Genomic DNA, 13,246 nt, shown 5'->3' with positions numbered 1-13,246 from the left:
GACGGAGAGGGAGTTGGGAGGAGCAGAGATTGGATACATGAGGTAGAGAAGAGAGAAAAACGATAACCACTAGCCTGTGAATCGCCCGAAAAGGCGGAAGAGCAAACAATGTCTGTCTGCAGCAAACAAGAAGGCAAACGGCAATGAGCAAAGGTAATGCAGATGGGGGGTGCCTAATGGCAGTGGGAGAAGGGGTGCCAGGCACAGCACGGACGAACGCAGAACCAGCGTTCAAAGCACGAACGTCAAAGCCCAAAGACACCAACAGAAAAAAAAACATAGAAAAGTTATGCGAGGAAACGAAGCATTTATTGTGACAATGGAAGCGCGATACCATTGTGTACCACCGCCCCCGCACCAAACCAGCGGTTATGCTTGCCTAGTGGTTATATGTTTATCTCTGTATGTATAGGCACGCATGGCTGTTTCATGTTCTTCAGCACCCAAAAATAGGCATAAAGCGCTGGTAAAGATGGGATAGAGGTCAGCTGACTGATAAAAGGTCATCCCTGACGCGTGTTCGCCGCCAGGGCGCCAGTTCGAAACTGCGCGCTACAGCGAGGCCAGGACATCAACCCCGTCACTTGGTTGGGGTGATAAAAGCAAGCACGACGGTAAGATATCGCTCAAGTCCCACTTCAACACGCCGATAGAAGTCGAATACCATAAAGGTATCACTAGCGAAACCGCCCATGATCAAACTAGGCTAGGTACTGAACTAGAGATGCCACAAATTTGCAATTTCATTACCCGCCCCGCCCCGCAGCTACCTCTTGCCCAACCACAACTACCCGCAAGCTGATTTTGGCTGAGCCGAACCCGCAAAAAACCCGCAATTTTAAAAACCTGCTTTTGCAAGAAAAAAATGCAGCTGGGTCAATGCTAGAGCTATATAAACCTTACTTGCTTCATTGCAGCAGAAAAGAGCCAAACAAATAGTAAGGACTTGAAATTGCTGTTTTGCATAAAAAAATAAAAAAATAAAATTTATAGGTTATAAAGTCTGACCGCCAAATACCCGCCACACGACAAGTTTTGCTTCTCGAACCCGCCAAAAACCCTGCGGGTTTTGAAAACCCGCAGAAAGCGGGTTCGCGGGTCCAAAAGTGGCATCTCTATACTGAACCGTTCACTGAACATCTTTTCGAAAGTCGTGGAAAGATGCTGCATAAATGATAATCATAACATGGGCGTTGGCCTCCTTGGGGTTTTGAGCCTACGGACGGCGGGAACCAAAGATACCGCACATTTAAACTCAATCTCCAGTCTCCACCCACGTGGTCATGCTAGCAGCCGTTACAGCCCTATCGACGAACTGAGTAGCCGTTAGAAACCGACATACCCTGACCGTCATTTCCCCGCCCCGGTCCAGCGGCGCCGCCGACACTGGCATTTCCGGTCCGAACCAAGGGTGGCCCGTTTTGGTCACTGGCCCGTCTGACCAACCAACCAACCGTCCAGCCGACGGGGCCCAAGTTGGGGCGGAGCGGGACGTCCCAGCAGCGGGGCTCCGTAGGGGGGCGGTTAGGGGGTGTGGCGGCGCCGCCGGCGGCGGCTGGCGGGCGGCCAGTCTGCCGCCCCCGCCCCCGCCCTCAGACGGCCGTGGCGGCAGCGGGTACGAGGCGGGATTAGGAGGGTGGTATAGGGTACAGGTAACGGTAGTGGGTCCGGTAGAGGCGAGGAGGGACGAGAACTGAGTTGTGCAGAAAGCTGGAGGGGAGCGGAGGTTAAAGGAAATAGTTCACTTTCCTGAAATTAGTTTTTGGCTATGGATTTATGTTTTTTATGCTCAAAAAGATCAGAAAATAAAACAAAATGTTTTTGTAAGAAGAATTATTTTCTATATTTTAGTATAAGAAGAACTATATTCTTTAAAAAATAATGTTTGACGCGGAATCTTATTGCGCGTTGACCAATCATATTGCGTAGGACAAACCCATCGGCTGTAAGCAGCATGCTGATTGGCTGAAGATGACGTGACTGCATTCCTCAGCAAGGCACGCATTCCTCTGCAAGGCACCCTTTTCGGAACGAAAAATGGAATATCTTCGTCTAGGGTGATCGTTGGGCCGTAAAAGCTTCTGATTTGTGCTAGTCTCGGGGCAAGCAACAAAACTGCTATTCCAGTTCCAAACCCCATGTTAAAAGTGAACCATTTCCTTTAAGCAGACGCACCAGGACAGTGAAGATAGAAAAACGAAGCGTGCGAATGAGAACTAAAAGAAAATACTGCTCAGAGCTACTACTATAAATACCGTAAATGCTGCAAAAAAACAATCTGTAACAACGATTGACTGCCATCAACAGAATCGATCAAACAAAAGGAAACCAACAGACTAGCCAAAAATAAATGGTGATGAAATATTTATGGAAACAACCATTGCATAAACCAATTGACGAGCACCTTCAGTATCCACTCAGCAACAACACCACATCACGATTCACAGCACCGCCTATCGACAGCGTCGTACTCGGTTGCGATAGAGATCGTGTATCGTCATAAACTCGCCATGATTCAGCTTCAGCTGAGCGTTACCTAGGTCTCTACTCCGCCCGCGGCGTCTCTAAGGTCGAACACGATCTGCCGCACTCAGCACTGCTTCCTGCACTGAATAACCAACATTGGAAGGCATTAAAAGGCCATACGTGCTAACGACGTCCGGTTCAATCAAACGACGCCACACGGTGATGACTTTACGGCGGCTTCCTAATAACCGAACCCGGACACGCCCTCTTTGATACTCCCGGCCTCTCTCTTTCTCTCCCTCTCTCCACCCCGGACCCCATGACCTCTCCCCTCCCCCCCCCCTCCACCGCCCGCCAGCCGAGGTAAATGTCACGTTCCGTAGCTTGGTCGCCGGCCTCCCCCCTCCCCCTCCCCGCTCCGCCCATGTCGCTGGTAGTGCGCAGTAGGGGAGACGCCAGGGGGAGGGGGAGGGGGCGTCGCTCTGTCTGGAGCTCCGCCCCCTCCCGGCCCCGCCCCGTCGGCGGCGGCCGTCCCCATCCAAACAGACCCGCCCCCTCACCCAGCCCCGCCGCGCTGAGCCGGGCTGAGCTTCCCCGCAGCTGCGCAGCGGCCCGACAAGTAAAGCAACTGCGCGTCCTTCCCCGGGGCACCAACCGTCTGCGGCGCAGTGCTTGTTGGGGACTATGGCCGCCTCTACCACTGCCAGAAAGGCCGACCGACCCGAGTCTGGCTTACGTAACAAAACAAAATAACAATCGTAATATTCGGCGCCGACCGATCGGTGCAGTTAGGCCTGACAACAGCGCGGGTCCGTCTAGGGAACGCGCCGTGCCGCGCCGCTAGCGACGGCGACGGCGGCGGCGGCGGGGAAGCCAACGGTGCCTATCTAGCCAAGGCCGGTCAGGCCGCGCCGGCCAGGCGACGCGAGGTATGTGGATGACACACACACAGCCAGACAGACACACAGACAGACACACAGACAGACAGACAGACGGGTCGGAATATCGCCATGGAGACGGATTTGGCCCGCCTCTGCTCGGCTATGACGCAGTTAGCATCGGAGTTGGAAGAGTGAGCGAGCGAGCGAGCGAGCGAGGGAGCGGGCTGGGGCTGGGCCGTGGCTGGTGATAACCCACCGCCATATTTCATTGTTATAGACAGACTGGTGGAAATTCATAACTTATGCGCTCAGCAATCAGCATTCAGCAACTTTATCCAATGCGCATTGAACTAACTATAGAATGGTCCATTGAATGATGTTGCTGCGGAAAGGTTGTGTTGCATCTAAAGCAACAAGCATTATTATTCCTTTTCGAAAGTTCACATATAAACATAAATATAACTTATAAGTACCTACGCTTCGCCAGTCATTGAAAACCGGACTTACGTTTTAGTTGCCATGACTATTTGCTGTGCTCGTAAGATCATGAGACGAAAGGTCAGAGCTATTCCTGTTTTGTCTTCATTGTCACTGCATTCAGGGCGGCGGTCGGGACAGACAGCATGCATTGCACTCATGCACAATGCACATATGAATGACGACAGTCATGATGGTGATTCAAAATCATGTGTGACCGCGTCGGGCACCTGACAACAACCAAAAGCTTGGTTGAGAAACCAGACTGTTCAGAAATCCACGAGAACGAATTCCATGAAACCATATTGCTTGCAGTTTGGATGAATCTGCGACCACCTGAATCAACATTTGCCATTGATAAATGATCCATCACAGGCCACTACTAACCCGTGATTCATGATTCTTTCAAATGGATATTCAGCTCTAAAACCACAACTTGAAACCACGACAGAAAAGAAATCTGCGCACGACTGCTCAAAGCAAGCTCGAATTATTCGCTCCCCTTCATCGTTTCGACCAGGACCAATCATGCCCATATTTTGACTCGTCGCCAGCCGCTTCCGTCATCCTACGCTCCAACGACAGTTCAATGAAATATACAGCAACGTCAGCAATCGTGACATCGACGACACGACGACGACAGAACGTCGGAAACGACGCAACGATGACGACGGCGGCGGCGGCGGCGGCGACGACGGCGACAGAGGCAATGCACCTCGGCGACGAGCTGGCAACGGGGCGTGTCGACCATAAACACAGCATACCGAGCCGGCGGCGGCGGCGGCGGCGGGGTGCGCATTGGACCCAGCGACTCCCAGCTCCCAGGACGGAGCCGCCACGCGCCGTGGACGGCGATATACGCCAGGACGTAACGGGTCACTCCGGTCACTCGCCCAGACGGGCGAACCATCAAACGGATAGCCGACGAACTAGCAGACAGTGGATAGGACACGGGCTGGGTGGAGCCGCTAGGGATGAGTAAACTGCAGAGAAAAGATAAAACCAATACAGAGAGAAATCGCAGTAAGTCAGCTTATCAGCAACAAGACACCAAGAATCATGATATTCAGTTGCGTGGTATGGAAAAATTGATCGATTTTAGCGGCCTTGAGACGTGCCCAGCTAAATTGGAATTCTGATAAGAAAGTTTTGAACGGATGAGGGTCAGAAAAGAATGAAAAACTGGAGGGAGAGCAGAAATAGAGAGCGACAGAAAGACAAAGCATAGGCCACTCGCAAACAGACGGACATATACACATTTAGCCAATAAGTTTACCATACACAAACCGACATTCAGAGACACACACAGACAGACAGACAGACAGACAGACAGACAGTCATATCGGTACGATGATCGACAAAATCGTACACACAGACACACAGACACACAGACGAGGCACACCAATCACCTCCCAGGTCATCGGACGGCCTTGGCTGCTGCAAAAACTCAGCGGCGGAGGTGGAGGGGGTGGGCCGTGGGGAGGGGAGGGGATGAGTGCAGACTCGGCCGCGGCGGGTCAGCGACCTACCCGACCTGGTAGGCTAACCCAAACCGACTGAGAGAGGATGGTTTGGTCCAGACGGCAGACCCAGCGGTGGTTCAAATCCCGTCGACCGGTCGCGACTGGAGTGATGTGATGTTTGGATGGCGTCTGTCTAGTCTAGCCGGCTGGATGGTCCGACTTTTACCAGGTCTGTTTGATCAAAGTCACTGGCCATCGTTGAATTTATCTGGTGCACAGATTGCTACAACCGCATCTCTAGGGTCATCCACATGCAGCTTCATAGTTCCACGAGGTGGCAATCAAGCGTAGGTATGTCTGTATCTGCGACCTCTGAGACCGTCCAACGGCATCCCTCCGTTTGTGTGTCCGTCTGTCAAGCAGTGCAGCGAGGTCGTCGCTGCATGCCTCGAATTCCTGCGAGGCAACGGGCCACGGTAGAGCTGCCGGTTTTATTGCCGCTGAGACCGCAGCGCACCCGGGCCCCGCCTAGGCTGGCCATAACCGGGCCGCAAGGCCATTTGTTACGGCGAGGCGAACGGACTTTGATGAATCACTAGTTACAGAGTTAAAGACTCCACCTCGAACCCTCAATCTGTCCCAAACAGCAACGGAAATACACGAGAGAACCATATCAATCAATCGAAAGAGAGAAATCAATAGCGATGCTATTGCTATGCAACTGGCCACAACTGGAGGTCGTACAACCTGGAGCCATAAAAAATTTGATTCTTATCACCAAGTAAAGCTAGAAATAAGACAGCCGTGAGGGAAACCAGGAATGTCACTCAGCTTCATGCACTCATTCATTCCGGCGCCTTTCGAAGCATTTCAAAAGTCCTGATTGGGCGCTTTCGATGTCATTTAACTAATTTTCCACTATGTTTGTACATGAGTCAAAATGAATGGGCAAATCAACAAGAATGTCAGCTATTAACCGAAAATGGAGAGCTCGAATATTAAAACATCGAATATCCCATAACCGGAATGATCCGCTATTCCAGCCAATACCATAACATGAGCTGACGTTCGGGTAGTTACCAATTACTCAGCGTAGCCCCGTGTCCATACTTTCCCAGACACTTGTGAATACCATGCATACAAGATGACCACATAAACGCTCATACATGCTGGGAACTTCTTTTACGGGCCACACTGCCGCCAATTAGTTGTAACGTACACCGGAACAGCGCGATTGTTGGACCGCACTTCACCCGCCGTAATAGACACCCAACACACTGGTTCATCCATTGGCTGATAATGGTAATCATTAGCGGGTGGGCTATCTATTAGGATAACTTTCACACGCCAAATAACTCAACTAACGGCTTAGCACATAATACCAGTTGCAATTTGTAAATTGACACCGGTGCGTTTTCAGGCACGGGTTACCAAAAATAGATGCTGGTTTGGTATGCGATACTCAAATCGTGTTGTAATGAAACAATAACCATCTGAAATTGCGCCCCAGTAAACGACGAAAGACCTTGGCGTGAATCACATTCGTACGCAAAGACACGTGCTACCCTCCGAAACCCGGCAACTGTTTCTGATCTCAGACCGAGAGCCAGAAGTGAATGTAGCATGACAAAACTGCCGAGTGAATTTATGGCAGATCATGACCTAAAAAGGTCGTCACCATATGCCAATTAAATAAACAAACGAATGCGAAACGGGCACCATTCACGACACCACCGCCTTTGCGTTAAACAAGAGCATGTTTCATTTACAGTCACGCCCTCGAACTATTTTACGTAACGGCCTACCTCCCCGCACTAGAGGATTGATCCACTTATTCCTCTACGCTGGAGGATTACCATTGAACGAGTCCAGGCTGGGGGGGGGGGGGGGAGGGGGCAGGCAGAGGGAGTGGAGTGGGGGAGGGGGGGTCATAACGATCGATGGGCCCCATCAGACCGGCCTGAACACGACTGGACCGTACAATGTAAACACTGACGCTCAGTGACAGCGGCATGGCAACACACACTGACACACACGCGCTAACTTAGTACACAGCTAGAGGTACACACTTTGTGGCGCACGTGTACTTACAACACACAACTGACACACACACTAACTTAGTAGGTAGAGGTACATATGTAGCTAGAGGTAAACGCATGGAGATAAATACAATAAATGTCTCTAGGAATAGGGATATACGCACATACTGTGACGCATGTATAATTACAACACACACTGACACACACGCACTAACTTAGTGCACAGCTAGAGGTAAACGCATCGATATCTTATATACATCTACATGGGTATATGCACGAACTGTGACACAATACTTAGGTACAGTACACACTGACACACATGCACTAGCTTAGTACATCATTCTAGAAGTACACATATATACTGTGATGCATTTGTTCTTGCAACACACACTAACAAATATTACACTAACGCATACACCACGCACTCTCACACACACATTGACACTCAATGGCGAGCGTGAACATTTATATATTTGCCACAATAGCACGCAAACGAAAAAAAAAACTGTCCCATTTACACCAGACGACAGTAAAATGAACTCCAGAGAAAAGTTGACCAGAAGAAGAAGTTGGGTTTTGTCCAATTGGAGTAATCATAACAGTAGATGCGATCCAAATGTAAGCCCCAAAGCACCACCCGTCAATGAGAAGCCAACCGAACATATGATGCAAGCATACTCTAAATCCTATAGATGCCCTATATAAAATTCCCTCTCTACATACTCAGTACTCAGGACACTAGAGGAAAGAGTGCCTGATCAAAGCAAGTATCAGGTGGCATAGTCAGATATACTCAAACTTAAAACTAAGAGGATGAAAAAATAGAGAAGAATGTAGGTCTCTATAAAAGACTTCCATGGCCTTGTTAAACAATATGGCTATTATGGTGATAACTGATAACTGTGATACCTATTACCTGGTTGTTTATTCCATGAAGTTAGGCAGTAGTAAAGCAGGCATCACACTTATTTTTTGCAACCAAGGAGAGGTGCTGTAGGTTAGGTTGCAGGTTGTAGGCTTTAGGTTTTAGGTGGTAGGGTTTAAGTTGTAGGTTTTGTTTTTGGTTGTAGGTTGCAGGTAAAGTTAGGTCAGGTTGTTTGGTTAGGTTTGATTTGGTTTGATTAGAAAGCATCTCTGGGTATAGCACCTAACCTTGGTTGCAAAAATCAAGCGAGGCGCCTGTTTTACGACTACCAAAAGTTACATAGTTTTGCAGGTGTCTTTAAAAATATGACACTCCTTCAGAGGTGAGCTTTTCTTCACAATAAGTTCCTAAATATTCACATATTAATGTACACTGACATTCATTTAAATATCCCAAGCAGTCAAGCACTAAACATAAGGCATGTGCTGCGGCACTTGCACAAATTTCAGGCATCAGCATGGTAGAAAACAGGTGGCTGAGATAATTTCAACAAATCTCAACAGAATACAACAAAACAGCACATAATAGTGGACTGTTCGTCTTAAAATTTATTTTTGAATGCAAAAAAGCATTAAACTGACGAATATATTAGCTTTTAAGCAAATTTCATCGCCAACGCACGCCTGTTGTTACATATATGGCGCGTACCGGCAAACCCGACGTCAATTATTGCCGACTTATCCGATTTCCAAGGCATACATTTAGCATATTCGCGACTGCTTTAGCAAAAGAATGGGTTACTAAGTCATGCAGAATACTCTTCTTTCTTACCTTTTGGAGATTTCCTGAAATATCCACAACTACGTATCACACCACCCACAGACAATCGACCGACCTTGAGCAGGCGAGGCAACTGCAGATTTCATGGATGGAAAAGTAAAGGACGAGCAAAAATTTATTACAACTTGAAGCGACTGTCACCTGGATTGCTTTCTTTTCTGAGTTTAAAAATCGTGTATCTTTTAACTGGATGTTTTTTTTAGTCACGCGATATTGTTGTCTTATATGAAAACTGTTTTTCTGTGACGACAGCGTGAGGTACTTTTTTGGAGTGTTGGAGGAATATAACTGCCAACTTACCCGCCAGCTACCAAATTACGAGCTCGAAATGCAAAAAAAGCAGAGCCTACGCGGAAAGGGCGGTGCTGCGCGCACCGAGGAACAAATAACACGTTTAAAAATCATGAGCCTATAAATAAGACTCTACGGACACACCTTTCAACTCCGTCCCAATTGTGGCCCGATTGGAACAGACAGTTTGGTTCTGAATCGTTAGGCGATCTGTGGTTAGGCTCAGCGCCAGCCTCACTCAGGCTTTGATAACACATATTTCATTTACAATGCTGTATTTTGCGTACGTGTATAAGTGTGGCGTACAAACATGCATACGATATGGCAGAAAATGAAGACGCTATCCGCAGAAACATAGAAATAACGTAGAAAGAAATGGAAATCTGTAGTCGTAAAAATTGTCCGGTAAAAATATATGTGCGGTGGAGCGAATCATGCGCTAACGGCTCAAATATGGCGCTCTCAAAACCGCGTAGTGACGCGTGCGTAGGGTGCGTAGCAAGGCCCTATATACCGTGCGTAGTGCGCGCGTGTCCCCGCTTCGCATTTCTGTGTTATTTTCTATTAATTTATTTTTATTCAAGGGCCTGTTCAGGGCTATATAACCAGCCTGTTACAGTGCCTCCAAAATCAATATTTAGGTGATTTCTTCTCTGACAGTGAGGTAGGTATGTGAAAAATAGCATTAGCATCAGCATAGAAACATAGCTCTTTTTACAGTCCCTCGGACTTAATGTATACTTTTACCAAAATACACTATGCCGAATATATTTGGAATAGTGAAGGGATTGCACCAAAAATTTCATTGCCTTCCGGCCTGACTTCGCATGCGCACAATTCAGCTTGTAATGGCCTCTGAATTTTTCGGCTGGGGTTGTCCACATAATTCTTCAGCGAATGGCGCAGGCGGTCACCAAATTTTCTGCCACGCTGTCCAATCTAGGAGCAGAATCGCCCTGCGGGCGACTGTCAATAGGGATCAGGACGAGACGCCCCCACCCCGGTCGTCGCGTACCCCGACTCGATCCGCCCTGAGGCTATTCTGCGGAAATGGAGAAGGGTCCGCCCGTGTGAGGCCTCCACCCTGGGCGCAGAGATAGACCTTGTTGGGCGTCGCCGAGCATCGTGGATTAATCCTGCAGTGGGTTCCCGGCTCCTGCCCACTGCGGGTTTGAGGGGAATGGGAGCGCGGACAACCTGGCGAAACAAGCGGCCGCCCTTCCCTCCGCCACCCACTCGCTGACCTGGGTGGTGTATCCTGGGTGGAGTTCTATAGCCTTGTGTGTATCGTGCGGCCTCGTGTCAATGGCGTTACAACTGGTCCGAGTCACTATTCAAGCCACTCCTCGGGAGCACGCTGCAGCAGCAGCTCCCTACCCCTGGAGAGGACCGAGAGGACGCCGTTTCAGTGCATCAGATGAGGGTGGGCCACTGGGGCCGCTCGCTCCAGTACCTGCACCGATTCGGCAGTCTTACCTCCGCGGCGTGCCAGCAGTGTCCCGCGGCGCTCTGCGCCGTGTGCCGAGCCGAGAAGAGGCTGATGTGCCGGAGCACGTGCTGTTCTGCTGCCCGGCCGTCGCTGGCGCCCGCCAGTCTCGAACACACCGCTCCGCCGGTTTTTCTGGCTCCGAACTTCCGCCCCGGGCCTTGTTTCACGGCATAACGCTACCGTGCGCTATGCGTATCGTGGAATTGGGTTTCGAAGGAACTAGAAAGCATCAACTAATTCGGACGCTCAATCCCGGAACGCTCTGTCTGATTGATATAGCCTAGATCGGTAGATGTGCGCAGGTGCTTTATGTTTAATTTTGGCGCAAATAGACATCCAACTTACAGCGCAAATCATGCAGAAATTTCAGCGCAAAATCGCTTACGCCGAATTTCGGCGCGCGAGGGTCTCGCGTGCCGAAACCGTGCCGAAGTGTGTGGATGTTTTATAGTTTGGACCCTTGTCTCAATTTCAGACTCTACCATCAGTGTCATTAAAGCTGTCTGCTCTTGATAAACTGTAAAACTCTTCCAACTCACAGATTGAAGTGTTAAATATGGAGTTGTGCTAGTAACCACATCACAGCAGATCAATAGGTAAAACTTGAATCCTTGGTAATGTTCTAAAATCCCAATACTGATATCAAAATCAACATTTTTTCTCAGGTGCTGCTGGCAGTGAAAGGCAAAGTGTGTTGAAAGTCATGTGTGACAATGCTGTCACTGTCTTTCTGCTGCTGTTTCTGGTAGCATCATGTGCAGCCCAGGCAGACAGTCGGAAGTCAATGAACCGTGCCAGAAAGTCGGCCAGTAGCCAGCGAAAAGTCAAAGTGGAAGCAGCCACTTTTTCACTGGTGAGTCATGAGTGTGGAAATGGGGCTCTTACAAGTGATTTAAGTAAGATGAGATGGATCTATAACAGATAACTTGTCCAGTCCTCAATGTTTTGTGTTTGTGTGGTTGATGCTGACATACTCAACCTTTGCAGCTCACTTGATTGGATTTGGCTCCTGCTCTCATCTGATTGGACCCTGACTTTTTCCTTGAGTGTTCGTAGCACACAACAAAATGAGGGAGTTATAGCAGCACTTAGTTGTCCTCTTTGCACTTCCTATTGCTGTATGTTATTTAGCTACTCATACTTGTCAGTTGTCATCTCTTAGGGTACACTATGAATAAGCTTCCATAAGATTTTTCAAAAAGCCTCCTCAGAGGCCTAGCAGTGATGAGTGATGTGACCCATTGATGACCATGACACTGATTGGTCAGGTCAAGGTGTACCTAGGTGGAGGATGAGGGCATAAAAATTGTAGATCAGTGGTGTCCCAGAGTGATAAAGTAGCTGAGTTTAACTACCACTACTGGTACAGCCAGGCGGTTTGCATGATTGCTGGGGTTAGGGCTTGTGGTCAGCACAAGCTGTTGAAGCTCTTATCATGATTAGATTAATTGTCGCAATATGTTTGCTGACTGTCCCACAATGGAGGTGGGGAGATCCCTGAAAACAAAACATCACAGGAGAAAAAGCCAACGACGGGGAAGCGAAAATGGAGAAGCCATTTGGCAAGAAAACAGCACAAGGAGACAAACTGCCATGCGGTCACCCAATCTCCAAGGTAACTGATCAAATTACGAAGGAAACAGAGAAGAGCTAGATGATGGTGTTCAGCATAGTGAGCCGTGAGGTGCAACTGGACACCCAATAGGTAGGTAGACCCAATGACCTGTTTTGGTTGGATGAGTCCCCATTCAAGCTCATCCATTATCCCCACCAGGGTCGCTTCTGATGAACAATCGCTAGTGTGCTCATTATGCCTTAGACGTCTCTTCTACAGACTGCCAAGCGGCTATCGCCGACTTCTGCTTGCAAGAGAATAGAGATCCTCGTCAAGAAGGTGGCGTTGACAATAACAAGGAGAAGCAAGGCCTACCAGAGAAGTCAAATTTTGCTGGACACTTCCAGGATCATTTTTGAATCAGTGCCGCTGTGGCAACAGTCGACCTTTCAAAACGTTCGATGATTTTTTCACCCGACCTGGAAAACTGTCGACCGATCATCCAGAAAAAATCATCGAAACTGGTTGACCGACACTGAGATCGACAAGAACGATTAGCGCCAGCAACCGGGGTCGGCTCGAAGACGCCGGACAGCGTAATAACCGACGTGCCGAAATCCGGATTTATATGCTGGTCTTATTATTGATTAAAGGGAAATACATGTATTGTTTAACAGGACTGTCAATCCTTCTGTATTGTGATGTGATATGAACGTTGTAAGCTGTAACAGCGGAAACCGTGACATTGATTTTGAGACACCCTTCTGGCTCTATTAAGCCTTAACGCTTGATGTTTCACTCTGCAAGCCTTGACCCTTGATATTTCACTCGGCTGTCTGTATGTATCATCTGCATGTGAGACGTTTGAAATACTGACAAT

At 48.7% G+C, this 13,246-nt stretch overlaps 1 protein-coding gene across 1 annotated transcript in view; it reads right to left on the bottom strand.

Annotated features, from left to right (window-relative positions):
• The window catches only part of LOC122369452 (DNA cross-link repair 1A protein-like), a 28,689-nt gene extending 19,573 nt beyond the window's left edge, over positions 1-9,116 (bottom strand). The window contains exon 1 of the mRNA XM_043344216.1: positions 9,023-9,116. The gene's annotated coding sequence lies outside the window, so the exon portion shown is untranslated. The remainder of the gene's footprint in view (positions 1-9,022) is intronic.
• Between the last annotated feature and the right edge of the window lie 4,130 nt (positions 9,117-13,246).

The sequence above is a fragment of the Amphibalanus amphitrite genome, unplaced genomic scaffold (genome assembly GCF_019059575.1).
Source record: "Amphibalanus amphitrite isolate SeventyFive unplaced genomic scaffold, NRLGWU_Aamphi_draft 001036F_arrow, whole genome shotgun sequence".
In the NCBI taxonomy this organism is placed as follows: Eukaryota; Metazoa; Arthropoda; class Thecostraca; order Balanomorpha; family Balanidae; genus Amphibalanus; species Amphibalanus amphitrite.
Note: the sequence above shows the minus strand (reverse complement) of the source record. Positions and strands in the feature narration are given on the sequence as shown.